The sequence below is a fragment of the Rutidosis leptorrhynchoides genome, chromosome 1 (assembly GCF_046630445.1).
Source record: "Rutidosis leptorrhynchoides isolate AG116_Rl617_1_P2 chromosome 1, CSIRO_AGI_Rlap_v1, whole genome shotgun sequence".
In the NCBI taxonomy this organism is placed as follows: domain Eukaryota; kingdom Viridiplantae; phylum Streptophyta; class Magnoliopsida; order Asterales; family Asteraceae; genus Rutidosis; species Rutidosis leptorrhynchoides.
In genome coordinates this window covers 629,160,664-629,176,327 of record NC_092333.1, presented here as the reverse complement: position 1 = coordinate 629,176,327, position 15,664 = coordinate 629,160,664, and the positions used below count along the sequence as shown (strand labels likewise).

Genomic DNA, 15,664 nt, shown 5'->3' with positions numbered 1-15,664 from the left:
AATTCACTGTGCAGTTAGGTGGAACAGTAATATCCGTGAGTTTGATTCACCAAATTTTACTTTATCAAATAAATGTGTCGGCCATGATTATGACTTATAACATTGGCCAATAAATTATACGGAGTAAATAAATTATAGGGATTTTATATATCTAACGTAAAAAATTACTCCGTATGATAACTACAATACTCAATTTTCACAAATTACAGGGTCTTGTACGTCTAAAGTATATATAATCAAATTTTCAACAAATATTTTCTTGATTATTACACACAATAATTAGATAATACATGCAAAACGACAAAACAAATACCCCTTAAATGTCGGGTGGTGATATATCCAACATTTTTACTTCATCCACCATAAATTATACATGAACATGTTGTACTGTACAACCTGTTAGCTTTCTGTTTTCCAAATGATGTTGGATACATCAATGTCATCTTATGTCTCCCTGTAAATAATAATGTTGTACGTTGACTTATCTCATTAACAGTTGAGGTATACAATAATATATTATGCACGTCAAATTTAAAATTTTTATACAATAATATATTTTCTTTATCGTGCCAGTTTCGTATTATTATTGTTAGCTTTCGGTTTTCCAAATTTCAATACCTTATTTATTAATTAATTAAATAGGTCAAATAAGAACCAAAGTAAAATAGTTGGGACAACCCAAATTTAAAGAAAAACTATTCCGGAGTAAACAAGTATCTAGCTGATTTAACAATGAAGGTGGTAGCTGAGTGGTTAGAACTTACTCTCTCAGTCATGATTAAAGTTATGAGAAATCTTAAGTTCGAATTCGACAATCCGTTAAGCAATACAAACTCCCCGAGGTCACGGAGGTTCACCGACGATGAATTCGACGCTTTAAAATAGTCAGCTCGCATAACGAGTCGAGAACTAAGATAAATGCAAAAAAGTATCTAGTTGATGTGTGTGAACACCACAATACTTAGCATAATTAAGATTATTTTCTAGGGAACCCACTACTGAGTATGTTGTTATATAATTTATTATAAATTATAAACTCTAGTAATAATAATAATAATTATTATACATTATCAATTTTTATGATAATGAATTTGGTTAAATTCCTATTTCCAACTCAGGGTGTGCTTGGTTTAAATGAAGGAATGGGAAAGGGAATACAAAGGAATAGAATGGATACACTCATTCCTTTTGATAGTGCTTGGTTAAAGACATTATAAGGTTTAAAAATGATATTAAATTGTTTATCTTTATATTCTTATATTCTTATATAATATATAAATATATAATATATATACATACGCTGATACACGAGGTAGTATAATATTTAGAACACAATCAATTTGAGTTTTTTTTAACTTCATACAGATTTTACCGTCAATATTTTAATTCTTAATATTAGAAAAATAAATTGATATAAAGAATAGATTCATAAATAAAATAAGAGAAATCAAAATAGGAATTCAACTAATGGCTTTTAGGAAATTCCGTTGTTAATAATATACAGAGTAAACGATTTTGTTAATTTCAACGTGGGACAAAAAATGTAGCAGTTAATGAATTGAAGATATAATTATGAGTTGGAGATATAAAGTAATTATATATTAGAGTTATTATAATATAGAAAAATAAATATACGGTTAATTTTGAGATAAAAAATGGCAATTAATGACTCTAATGATTTCCATAACCCCCAAATTAGTGGGTAATGCTCCATTAACTAGTTTAGGGTAATGAGTATTCTCATTACATATAACCAAGCAATCCCAATTATAATCATACTCATTCCTTATAGTCTATAACCCCCAACTAAGTATGCCCTCAATGTATGGCACAACCAATAAATTTATGTACAATTTTAAATTTTAATATTTCATTTTTATGTCAATAACCAAATGAGAAATAATATAAAATAAAAATAATGTTGGCGTAGCAAGAAAATTCAATGAAAGTAGCAATCAAAAGGTAACAACTAAAAGATTTAAATAATATTTTTTATTTAAATATTATCGCATAACCACCCAACAACTGTGCGCTTGCATCATTCAGTAATGGTCAAGTTTCAAGTCCAAAATGCCGATGTTCGTTTTCCTACATCGGCAATCTTTTTTTCAGAGCTCCTTCGTTTTCAGACCTTGGAAATTCAACTATTTACGACTCCCTACGCAATTCCATGATTATTGATTAGTTCATTTCGTATATCTAAACTACCAATTTTGGTTGTTGGGCTACTTGGTTAATTTATGGCCTTTGAGTCCATAAACTTATCGTATCCATTCTTTATTTTTAGAATATTTTTAAACATAAACATAGTCCTAAGAGTTATGGTTAAAAAATTAATGTATGCTTTAAGCAATGGTACATACTGTTAGTGGGGTAGTTATTAAGAATGGTTATTTACAAGGTACAATTGTACAAATAAAGAGTGCATGTTTTAATATCTTAAACATAGCCCTAAGGGTTATATTTAGAAAAATCTTTATTTTTATAAAATTTATTACAGGGTAACCCATTTACCAATATATATATATATATATATATATATATATATATATATATATATATATATATATATATATATATATATATATATATATATATATATATATATATAGTGGTAGGATCAAGAGGGAAGTAACCATTCGGGGGGAAGCGGGGGGAAGCAAAAAAATTTTTTTTTCGTTTTTTAAAAAAAATTTGTTCGCGAACATTATAGATGAGATAAAAATATGAACATTTAGTAGAGACACTTTGTGATAAATGTTTTTATTTTGGCGGGAAAACACTCGAAGAAAGAAATATATAACAATTATCGTGTTTTTCGAGCGTATTTTGAGGTTTTAGCTATTGGGGTTTAGATATTAGGGTTTATAGGGTTTAAATATTAGGGTTTAGAAATTTAGGGTTTAGGGTTTAGATTTAGGGTTTAGATTTAGAATTTAGATTGAGTTTTTAACACGAACTGTTTAGAGCTTAGGGTTTAGGGTTTAGAGTTTAGGGTTTGGTGTTTTGGGTTTATGGAATAAACCCAAAACACCAAACCCTAAACCCTAAACCCTAAACCCTAAACTCTAAATCGGGCTAAATTTTACTTCGCAAAACATGGGGAAAAAACGTTCATATTCTTCACGAACAATATTATCTTGAATGTTATTTTTGTCGATCATTTTCCCGCCTAAATAATAACATTCATCACGAAGTGTCTCTTCTAAATGTTCATATTTTCGTGTGATCTTGATGCCGGGAAAAAAAAAAAATTTTGCTTCCCCCCGATTGGTTACTTCCCCATTGATCCTGCCCCTATATATATATATATATATATATATATATATATATATATATATATATATATATAGTCAAGGTTGCAAATTTCGCTATTCGGGGATTAATCGGTCGGTACTTTGGAAGGATTAATCGAAAATTCGGGGATTAATCGGAGATTAATCGGATTGTACTTTATACATTTAAATATTAAATTTTAAAAATTATATGTGTAACTATAGAAAAAACCATAAACATAAAGATAATTTTTAACATAATTGTCTAAAATTGTTCATTTTGCTTCAAAACTATAAAATTTTAGTTTAAATTCATGTTAAAATGTTAACCATTTTTTACTTTGACTGAGTTTGATTACCAAATTTGATTTTAATCCATCAATTGACGTTGACCGTTTAATTAAACGGATTTTTGGAAATCGGAACGGATTGCTTCTAAAAATGATTAATCGGAGATTAATCGGCGAGTAATCGGGTTTTTTACAACACTGTATACAGTTGTAGGATCAAGAGATAAGTAACCAATCGGGGGGAATCAAATTTTTTTTTTTTCGTTTTTTGAAAAAACTTTGTTCACGAACATTATAGATGGGATGAAAATATGAACATTTAGTAGAGACACTTTGTGATAAATGTTTTTATTTTAGCGGGAAAACGCTCGAAGAAGTAATATATAACAATTATCGTGTTTTTCGAGCGTATGTTGAGGTTTTAGCTATTGGGGTTTAGATATTAGGGTTTATAGGGTTTAGATATTAGGGTTTAGAAATTTAGGATTTAGGGTTTAGATTTAGGGTTTAGATTGAGTTTTTAACACGAACGGTTTAAAGTTTAGGGTTTAGGGTTTAGGGTTTGGTGTTTTGGGTTTATGAAACACCAAACCCTAAACCCTAAATTCTAAACTCTAAATCGGGCTAAATTTTACTTCTCAAAACATGAAGAAAAAAAAAACGTTCATATTCTTCACGAACAATATTATCTTGAATGTTATTTTTGTCGATCGTTTTTCCGCCTAAATAATAACATTCATCACGAAGTGTCTCTTCTAAATGTTCATATTTTCGTGTGATCTTGATGCCGGAAAAAAAAATTCCAAAAAAAACGAAAAAAAAAAATTTTGCTTCCCCCCGCTTCCCCTCGATTGGTTACTTCCCCATTGATGCTGCCCCTATATATATATATATATATATATATATATATATATATATATATATATATATATATATATATATATATATATATATATATATAGACTCAGTTTCTCTCAAAAAATCCTACCAAAAATTTAGATGATTATGTCGTGATTAATTTACAAGTTTTCTTTTCCGGAGACGATTGGTTTAATCAGACTGGGATCCTTGGCCTCGGGTTCTCACTTAGTAACCAAAATTTCAATCCTCCACCCGCTTTCGGACCCTACTTTTTCATTGGTGAAAACTACGATTTGTTACATGGTAACCGATTTTTTTATATATATATGAAAGCATAAAACTGATTCGGTGACTATTAAACTTCACATTATTGTTGATAATTTTAGTGTAATCTAACAACCATTAGGTAATTGGAATTTACTTGAAAGCAGGAGTTATCTAGTAATACTAAACAACAACGGGTTTTGAGAGTGTGGAGTGCACGCTCGTAAAAGTTTACTAGATACCGTCTTGGAAATAGCTGGGGTCAAGGGGGCATGCCCCCTTGCGGGGTTCAAGGGGCAGTGCCCCTCGTTTGGATTAACGTTTTTTCCCACCAAAATGAAGGGTTGCACCCTTCCATGTTCAACCGAATTAAACAGTTTTTCCCTCCAGAAAACTGTTATTGCTTTCGCTTACGTTCATAAAGAAACACACACACATTCTCTAAGTATCAGGATTTGGATTCCAATGTAACACCATAGGCAAATCCCACATTGCCCACATACATGAGTGATCATGGGATTATAAGGTAATACTCACGCTTAAATCACACAACGCGTTTTGGGACCACAGGCAGAGCGGGCGTGCGAGTACATTGTGGTTAAGCGTGCTTAGGTGAGGGCACTACCAGGTTGGGTAACCTCCTGGGAAAGTGCTTCTCGTTTGTGGTCGCCAAGAAAATGCCGTGCGCCTGCGGGCAAAGCGGACAATATTGTGGTCATGTTAAGTTGGGGTGTTACAGAATGGTATCAGAGCCACTCATGTCCTGTGAAAGGACCCGTTCATACCGATTATAAACGATTCCTAATAGTTGATTTCATTGCGAGGTATTTGACCTCTATATGATACATTTTACAAACATTGCATTCGTTTTTAAAAGACAAACTTTCTTTACATCAAAAGTTGACGGCATGCATACCATTTCATAATATATCCAAATATAATTGACTTAATAATAATCTTGATGAACCCAATGACTCGAATGCAACGTCTTTTGAAATATGTCATGAATGACTCCAAGTAATATCTCTAAATGAGCAAATGCACAGCGGGAGATTTCTTTCATACCTGAGAATAAACATGCTTTAAAGTGTCAACCAAAAGGTTGGTGAGTTCATAGGTTTATCATAAACAATCAAATTCATCATTTTGATAGATCACAAGATTTAAATATAGTACACCTATCTCGTGTACGAAACCATTTTTCATAATGCTTGGCAGAGTAGGTTCGTATCCTTTTCTCCCATGTAGGTTGCCTCGCGATTTTTAATAACCGTACACATATCTCGTGCACAAAAATAACATACACAAAACCTGTGTATAAAATCATTCTCTCGATACATAACATTCACTTTGCTTTCATTGCTTGGCTTGGTAACCGACCTTAACATATAATGCGCATCAATAATATCCCCAAAAATATGTACATATATATCAAAGTAAGACTTGGCCATTGGTCGATTCACGAACCTATAACAAATATGTACATATATATCAAAGTATGTTCAAAATATATTTACAACATTTTTAATACGTTTTACTGTTTTAAGTTCATTAAGTCAGCTGTCCTTGTTAGTAACCTACAACTAGTTGTCCATAGTTAGATGTACAGAAATAAATCGATATATATTATCTTGAATCAATTCACGACCCAGTGTATACACGTCTCAGGCTAGATCACAACTCAAAGTAAATATATATTTGGAATCAACCTCAACCCTATATAGCTAACTCCAACATTACTGCATATAGAGTGTCTATGGTTGTTCCAAATAATATATATACATGGGTCGATATGTGTCACACCCTCCAAAATGGACCAGGGGTAATTGTGACCAATCATATCATAACACAGTTGTATAAACGAGAACGACTCTATATGAGACTTTTTAAATAAAACCTTTATTAATAAAACAGCGGAAGCAGTAATACATGTTTACATTATTATTAAAACGTAAAATAAATGTTTATGAACTAAAATATAATATGCGATGTGAACTCCATGCAAGCATCAAATCTATCATCACAAAGTTGCAAACAGCTAGCTCAATCATCACCTGAGACAAAAGATGCTTAAAGTGTTAACCAAAAAGGTTGAGTGAAATTCACAGGTTTATAAATAATATCCAAAGTTTTAGACCACAAGATTTAGTTTAAAGTTGATTGATATAGAAATATCAATCTAAAAGTGTTGATGCATTTTGTAATATCGCTACTAAACAAGTTTACCCTATGACACCTAGTACTTTCAGTGTCGTGGAATCATTATTATGTAACCAAAGATCAACGGTCGAATGGTTAGAGATGTTACTCTCAATAGGCCTACTCACAATAATTAAGTTTGCATTTAAACGTAGCAATTAACGATATTACGGTAGGAATTTAGCATGAATCAAAGCATGATAGCATAGTTAATAATTTAGTACTTGTGTCTAAGCGTAAAACAGTTATAAAGCAAGCATGTGTCTCACCCCAAAAGTTGTAAAACAGTTATGAAACAGTAAAAAGTGGAGCTATGAAGTTCACCTTAGTAGCACGAAAGAGTATTCCACGAAAGAATTGAACGGAAGGACGTGACCGAGATCTCAACCTAGAGATAGAATGTATGATCAGACATTGCCTAACAGACAATAGTATATAGTACTATATTGATAGTAATGGTTCACTAAAGAATTTCCATTTTCGGAAGGTTACTATTTATGGAAAGTTTCCACTTATAGTAATTTTCCAATTTTAGAAAGTTCGGGTTAATCTTTAGCAAGACGTTGTATAACTTTACTCAAACTTCGTTGCTATCAAATAAGTCAGGAATGACCAGATGTAACCGGGGGCCCAGGACTCTTGACCAGAATCTAAGTCATGGCATTCGAGATCCACAAGCTTACCCATAAATGGCAACCTAGACATCATTCACTTACGACCGTGAGTAGCGATGAAGTTCACATGAATTGTACATTATCTTTGATTAACCTTCACTTTAGGTTTATATGTTATTATATATGTTATATTATATTTATTAATGTATTAACAATTTGATTATCTTATATTATATACTATAAGTTATTATTATTAAATTAGTATAGTTATAAAATAAGTGTTTATTAATAATGTATTGTTATTAACTTACATTATAAGCATTATACTTTATTATATAGTATACTTAGTTATTAACCATAAGTTATAATAATAATATTAATTTAGTATATGTAATATACTTATGTTAATCGAAAATCATACTATTATATATTAATTCGAATATTAATTCATTAAATATTATATTTATAATTTTTATAAACCTAGTTAATTATACAATTCAGTAGGATACAAGTTTTTGTATTTATTTCCCACTTTTCTTTTTATATACTCGGTTTATATTAATCAAATTTAATTAGGTAATAAATATTAAATTGACCTAAATAAATAATTTTATATTTTTTACAGGTTCTATATTATGTAAAAATGTTATAAAAATTATTAAATCAAATTTTATATCAAAATATTATTTATTTAATGTTTTCTAATTGTTTAACCATTGTAATCGGTCTATAATTAAATAAATAGGAAAATTAATTTAAAATTAATTTTTATATTTTTTAAAGTATCTAATGATGCTACTAATCATATAAAAATTTTATAAAAATATTTAATACACGTTTGTATTTATTTTGTATTTTCTTTATTATTTCTCTCGGTTTAGAATAATGCAAAAGTAAATTATTTTTAAATAATAATCGTCCCATTTATTTAATTTTTATAATTTTCGCTTGTTTATAAAAGTATAATAATCTTAAAAAAAATTATAATTATTTTTATTACTGTTTAATATTTTATTACAAATTTTATATTGTTTTTATGTTTAAATACTACATAATTCGTATTTAATTATAAATAATATTCCATAAATTATCAAAATTATTTTTATACATCATAATACTTATAATACTAATTATAACATGTAAAAATAATTTATATATATAAAATTCGAATTTTTAAAGAATATACAAAAAAATAAAAGCAATTCGATAAAAAATATAGAAAATACCTCAAGTACTTTCCCAAGTTTGTGAGATAGTTTTTCCAAAGATTTGATACAAGTTTTTATGAAATGGAAGTAGCTATTTATAGGAAAAAAATGGTTGGTGAAAAAAAAATATAAATAAAATAAAGGTGCCAATTTTGACAAAAAATAAAAACATGTTAAAAATGTTTTTAATAAGTTTTTGTTTTTGAAAATATTTAGTCAAAATTAATGGGCTCATTATTTAATTTATAAAAAAATCTCTTTTTTATAAGCTAAAATATATATATAATGATTAAAATAACTTATCATTTAATTAATAATTATGTTTCATATAGTTTTAAATATAATACGCATTAATATTAATATTAACTAAAGTTATTTTATATAATTAGTGTAAACTTTAGTTAACAAAAAGTGTCGACTAAAAATAAATATTTGATCAACGTCGAATTTAATTATATATTACGTATGGATAACAACCCTATAGGCAAATTAGTCAATTCAAGTATGAAAATATGAGGGTTGTTATAGTACGTACCCGTTAAAAGAAATTTCGTCCCGAAATTTAGTTGTTGCCATCAATCGGCGTTGTTCGTACATAGACGAGGATATCTACGTTTTATTTGGTTTTCACGTTCTCAGGTATGCTCGGGGCCTTGCGTGAATTCCAACGGATATAATATTGTTCTGTTTCAAGAATTAAAATCATACAAACCATAATTTCTACAAGTTCTTCTACGAAGTACATTTTATTATTAATGCGGAGATCATTCAAAATGATGATGTTATACAAGTCATTTCAGTAAATTGGATATATAAAATGTGTTATGAATAATATCGAGCTCATTTAAAACCTTGAGTGGTTATGCCACAATATTAGGGTAGACAAAACAGAGAGTAGTTCATGAAAATTATAGTCATGAAGTTTGATAGAGATCATCATTGTTTACAACAAGAATATTGTAATGATGAATATAAGTTGAAGAATAAAGTTTTATCACTATTGAATAATATGGATAAAACGATTCGATTATAGGAAGAGTATAAACGAAGCTATCGTAAAAGAGTGATTGAGTAAATTAAATGTTCGCCTTAACTTTTGACGTAGTCACGATTGATTTCCGGAATTCAAGGGATTAAAGAAAATCTTCGTAATCTATAAGATTTGATTCTCCGGTATTTACGGAATTTTGGGATTTCTTTGATTAAATGCGGTGAATTGCCTCGATTGCTATGTTTGGAAATTTTGCTATAAATTAGCTTCTTCCGTTTCATTATCTTCACCACTTCTATACTTTCTTCCTAGATTCATACTTCCAAAAGATTTGTTAATATGCTCAATCCCGTATTGATACTTGTTATTATATTGACCATATATGCAGTCATGCTTCTTTTTCTTTTACCACCAGAGGAATCTGTTGTCACACCCCCCAAAATGGACCAGGGGTAATTGTGACCAATCATATCATAACACAGTTGTATAAACGAGAACGACTCTATATGAGACTTTTTAAATAAAACCTTTGTTAATAAAACAGCGGAAGCAGTAATACATGTTTACATTATTATTAAAATGTAAAATAAATGTTTATGAACTAAAATATAATATTCTATGTGGACTCCATGCAAGCATCAAATCTATCATCACAAAGTTGCAAACAGCTAGCTCAATCATCACCTGAGACAAAACATGCTTAAAGTGTCAACCAAAAAGGTTGAGTGAAATTCACAGGTTTATAAATAATATCCAAAGTTTTAGACCACAGGATTTAGTTTAAAGTTGATTGATATAGAAATATCAATCTAAAAGTGTTGCTGCATTTTGTAATATCGCTACTAAACAAGTTTACCCTATGACACCTTGTACTGTCAGTGTCGTGGAATCATTATTATGTAACCAAAGACCAACGGTCGAATGATTAGAGATGTTACTCTCAATAGGCCTACTCACAATAATTAAGTTTGCATTTAAACGTAGCAATTGACGATATTACGGTAGGGATTTAGCATGAATCAAAGCATGACAGCATAGTTAACAATTTAGTACTTTTGTCTAAGTGTAAAACAGTTATAAAGTAAGCATGTGTCTCACCCCAAAAGTTATAAATAGTTAAGTAAACAGTAAAAGTGAGGCTATGAAAATCACCTTAGTAGCACAAAAGAGTATTTCACGAAAGAATTGAACGGAAGAACGTGACCGAGATCTCAACCTAGAGATAGAACGTATGATCAGACATTGTCTAACAGAAAATAGTATATAGTACTATATTGATAGTAATGGTTCACTAAATAATTTCTATTTTCGGAAGGTTACTATTTATGGAAAGTTTCCACTTATAGTAATTTTCCAATTTTAGAAAGTTCGGGTTAATCTTTAGCAAGACGTTGTATAACTTTACTCAAACTTCCTTGCTATCAAATAAGTCAGGAATGACCAGATGTAACCGGGGGCCCAGGACTCTTGACCAGAATCTAAGTCATGGCATTCGAGATCTACAAGCTTACCCATAAATAGCAACCTAGACATCATTCACTTACGACCGTGAGTAGCGATGAAGTTCACATGAATTGTACATTATCTTTGATTAACCTTCACTTTAGGTTTATATGTTATTATATATGTTATATTATATTTATTAATGTATTAACAATTTGATTATCTTATATTATATACTATAAGTTATTATTATTAAATTAGTATAGTTATAAAATAAGTGTTTATTAATAATGTATTGTTATTAACATACATTATAAGCATTATACTTTATTATATAGTATACTTAGTTATTAACCGTAAGTTATAATAATAATATTAATTTAGTATATGTAATATACTTATGTTAATCGAAAATCATACTAAAATATGTTAATTCGAATATTAATTCATTAAATATTATATTTATAATTTTTATAAACTTAGTTAATTATACAATTCAGTAGGATATTTTATAAAAATAATTTTATCAAGTTTTTGTATTTATTTCCCACTTTTTTTTATATATATACTCGGTTTATATTAATCAAATTTAATTAGGTAATAAATATTAAATCGACCTAAATAAATAATTTTATATTTTTTACAGGTTCTATATTATGTAAAAATGTTATAAAAATTATTAAATCAAATTTTATATCAAAATATTATTTATTTAATGTTTTCTAATTATTTAACCATTGTAATCAGCCTATAATTAAATAAATAGGAAAAATAATTTAAAATTAATTTTTATATTTTTTTAAAGTATTTAGTGATGATACTAATCATATAAAAATTTTATAAAAATATTTAATACACGTTTGTATTTATTTTGTATTTTCTTTATTATTTCTCTTGGTTTAGAATAATGCAAAAGTAAATTCTTTTTAAATACTAACCGTCCCATTTATTTAATTTTTATAATTTTTGCTTGTTTATAAAAGTATAATAATCTCAAAAAAAATTATAATTATTTTTATTACTGTTTAATATTTTATTACGAATTTTATATTGTTTTTATGTTTAAATACTACATAATTCGTATTTAATTATAAATAATATTCCATAAATTATCAAAATTATTTTTATGCATCATAATACTTATAATACTAATTATAAGATGTAAAAATAATTTATATATATTAAATTCGAATTTTTAAAGAATATACAAAAAAATAAAAGCAATTCGATAAAAAATATAGAAAATACCTCAAGTACTTTCCCAAGTTTGTGAGAGAGTTTTTCCAAAGATTTGATACAAGTTTTTATGAAATGGAAGTGGGTATTTATAGGAAAAAAATGGTTGGTGAAAAGAAAAAAATATAAATAAAATAAAGGTGCCAATTTTGACAAAAAATAAAAACATGTTAAAAATATTTTTAATAAGTTTTTGTTTTTGAAAATATTTAGTCAAAATTCATGGGCTCATTATTTAATTTATAAAAAAATCTCTTTTTTTTATAAGCTAAAAATATATATATAATGATTAAAATAACTTATCATTTAATTAATAATTATGTTTCATATAGTTTTAAATATAATACGCATTAATATTAATATTAACTAAAGTTATTTTATATAATTAGTGTAAACTTTAGTTAAAAAAAAGTGTCGACTAAAAATAAATATTTGATCAATATCAAATTTAATTATATATTACGTATGGATAACAACCCTATAGTCAAATTAGTCAATTCAGGTATGGAAATATGAGGGTTGTTATAGTACCTACCCGTTAAAAGAAATTTCGTCCCGAAATTTAGTTGTTGCCATTAATCGATGTTGTTCGTACATAGACGAGGATATTTACATTTTATTTGGTTTTCACGTTCCCTGGTATGCTCGGGGCCTTGCGTGAATTCCAACGGATAGAATATTGTCCTGTTTCAAGAATTAAAATCATACAAACCATAATTTCTACAAGTTCTTCTACGAAGTGCATTTTATTATTAATGCGGAGATCATTCAAAATGATGATGTTATACAAGTCATTTCAGTAAATTAGATATATAAAATGTGTTATGAATAATATCGAGCTCATTTAAACCTTGAGCGTTTATTCCACCACGCTAGGGTAGACAAAATAGAGAGGAGTTCATGAAAATCATAGTCGTGAAATTTGATAGAGATTGTCATTCTTTACAACAAGAATGATGAATATGAGTTGAAAATATTGATTTATCAACATTGGGTAATATGGATAAAACGATTCGATTATAGGAAGAGTATAAATGAAGTTATCTTAAAAGTTTGAAATAAGGAAATATCAGTTTGCCTTAACTTTTGACATAATTAAAGGTGATTTCCGGAATTCAAGGGATTTAAAGGAAATCTTTATAATCTGTATAAGATTTGATTCTCCGGTAATTAAGGAAATTAAAATTGCCTTGATTGTTGTGTCTAGAATTTTGCTATAAATTAGCTTCTTCTGTTTCATTATCTTCACCACTTCTATACTTTCTTTCTCGATTCATACTTCCAAAGATTGTGAAAATGTTTCATCCAGTTCTTATCCTGAATATTTTTCTGACTATTGTTTCTGTCATTCTTCTTTTTCATTTACCCCCAGAGGAATCTGTTTACTTCTACAATTACCTTGGGGTTATAGTGTTTTTAATTCTCCCGTGTCTTTATGTTGCTATACGCATTGATATACACGGTTTGTAATTTCCGTGTTGTTATCGGGCTTTATATTTTCCCTTATATGTCGGAGCTCTATGCTCTTGTTTTTCCTTCCCGACTTCAAGTCAAGCGAATAATGGTCGAGAATTCGTAGGTATGGAGTTTCAAATGATCATAATATACAAAGCAGAAGGAAAGGTAATAGCACGATTTGATTTGTCAAATTACTAGAATTACTAAGGATAGAACTATCAAGAATATATGTTCTTGATATGTTCAGAGGTTAAGTAGAATGTAAAAGTCATGTAACATGGCAAATGATGATTATAAAGTCTATGAATCATCATCTTCCATTAAAAATTTAGCATGACTTACTGTAATATAATCACGTTGGTCTGGCATCATTATATTATACTAACTCATGCTTGAATTCCCAACACTACCTCAAATCATTCAAAATTTAAACTTGTATGTTATAGAAATATAGAAACTAAAATAGTTTCCTTTATTATGTAACACAGATATAAATAATTTCGGACAAGAATAGTTATGAAGGTATCTTCAGAAATATAGAGGATATTTATAACTAAAGATACGATGATATCTTAGAATTTTCTAAGATCCAATGATAATGAGAAAAATTCTTCTGTAAGGATTTAGAATGCGTAAGGAGATCTTTTGTGGTTTTCATCGGAATTCGAATCATCTAGATTCTTTGATTACAGGTTTAGTCCTTGTGATTTGTCCATGGTCTCCTTCATGGTTAGCTCAATCTGTTTTTCAGTTCTAAATCTGAGCTTTTTCAATATGTTATTCTTTATCATCAAACTTTTGGCCATTAAGACCACCTATAGCTTTTGCTGCTTCGTCAGCATTCTCAAGGTTAACGAATCTGAATCATTGATTATCAATCCGAGGTGTTTTCAAGAATTTTGAATTTAAAGTGTTTAAGCGTAGGATGTAACCATCAATGGTTCTAATTTTGGTGGTTTGACGTGATAATTCATCACAAAATACGAATGAATATATATATGAATTTAGTAATCTTTAGGAAGATAACACCTGCTAAATATTTACTTGGATTCTGATATGTCAAAATTAGAATATGTAATTGAATTTGTACGAAAATGGTTGTTCTTTAGTGAACGGATACATATATCTTGTGAACGTAAGTAGTATAGTTGCTGATTATTGAATCAGAATTGAAGAATGTACAATGCAACATATTAATGTGAGATATAAATATTTCTCGGGTATTACCTACCCGTTAAAATATTTTCACAATTAACAGTTTGTACAAAAGAACTTTAATTACAATCTTTATGGAGATATACGTTCGTATATGTATTCTTCAAATATAATATAGATTTAATGAGTTAATAAAATATTAAAATCATTTGATTTGCAGTTGGAACAAGAATAAATAATCTTCAAAACTTGAGAGATTACATAATCGTCGCAGAATATTTCTTTAATGGAGTTATGAATCAATACTTCATCGTTCATTGGTGCTCGTGGAATTCTTGTGAAATTCACAAGACACGAATAATGTTTTCTAAAAAGTTTCGAGTACATCGAAAATGGAAGTGTAAAATCAGACATGTATTTGAATAATACACTTGATTTATTATGAAATGGAGTTTATTGTGCTGAAGCAGTGATTAACGATCATTAAGTCATTAACGAAGGATGTACATTATAGCATATTAGTGATATGAATTAACCAAGTAGTACATACTAGTTAAGATTTACACGTAATAGCTTAGTACAAAAAGATTTATTATTGTTTCAAACCATATATATATAAAGTATACATATATAATTCTTCAGGAAGAATGATTCAATACATCTTAACTCA

At 28.3% G+C, this 15,664-nt stretch overlaps 1 pseudogene; it reads left to right on the top strand.

Annotated features, from left to right (window-relative positions):
* Positions 1–1,085: 1,085 nt before the first annotated feature.
* The window catches only part of LOC139848814 (leucine-rich repeat receptor protein kinase HPCA1-like), a 116,846-nt pseudogene continuing 102,267 nt past the window's right edge, over positions 1,086–15,664 (top strand).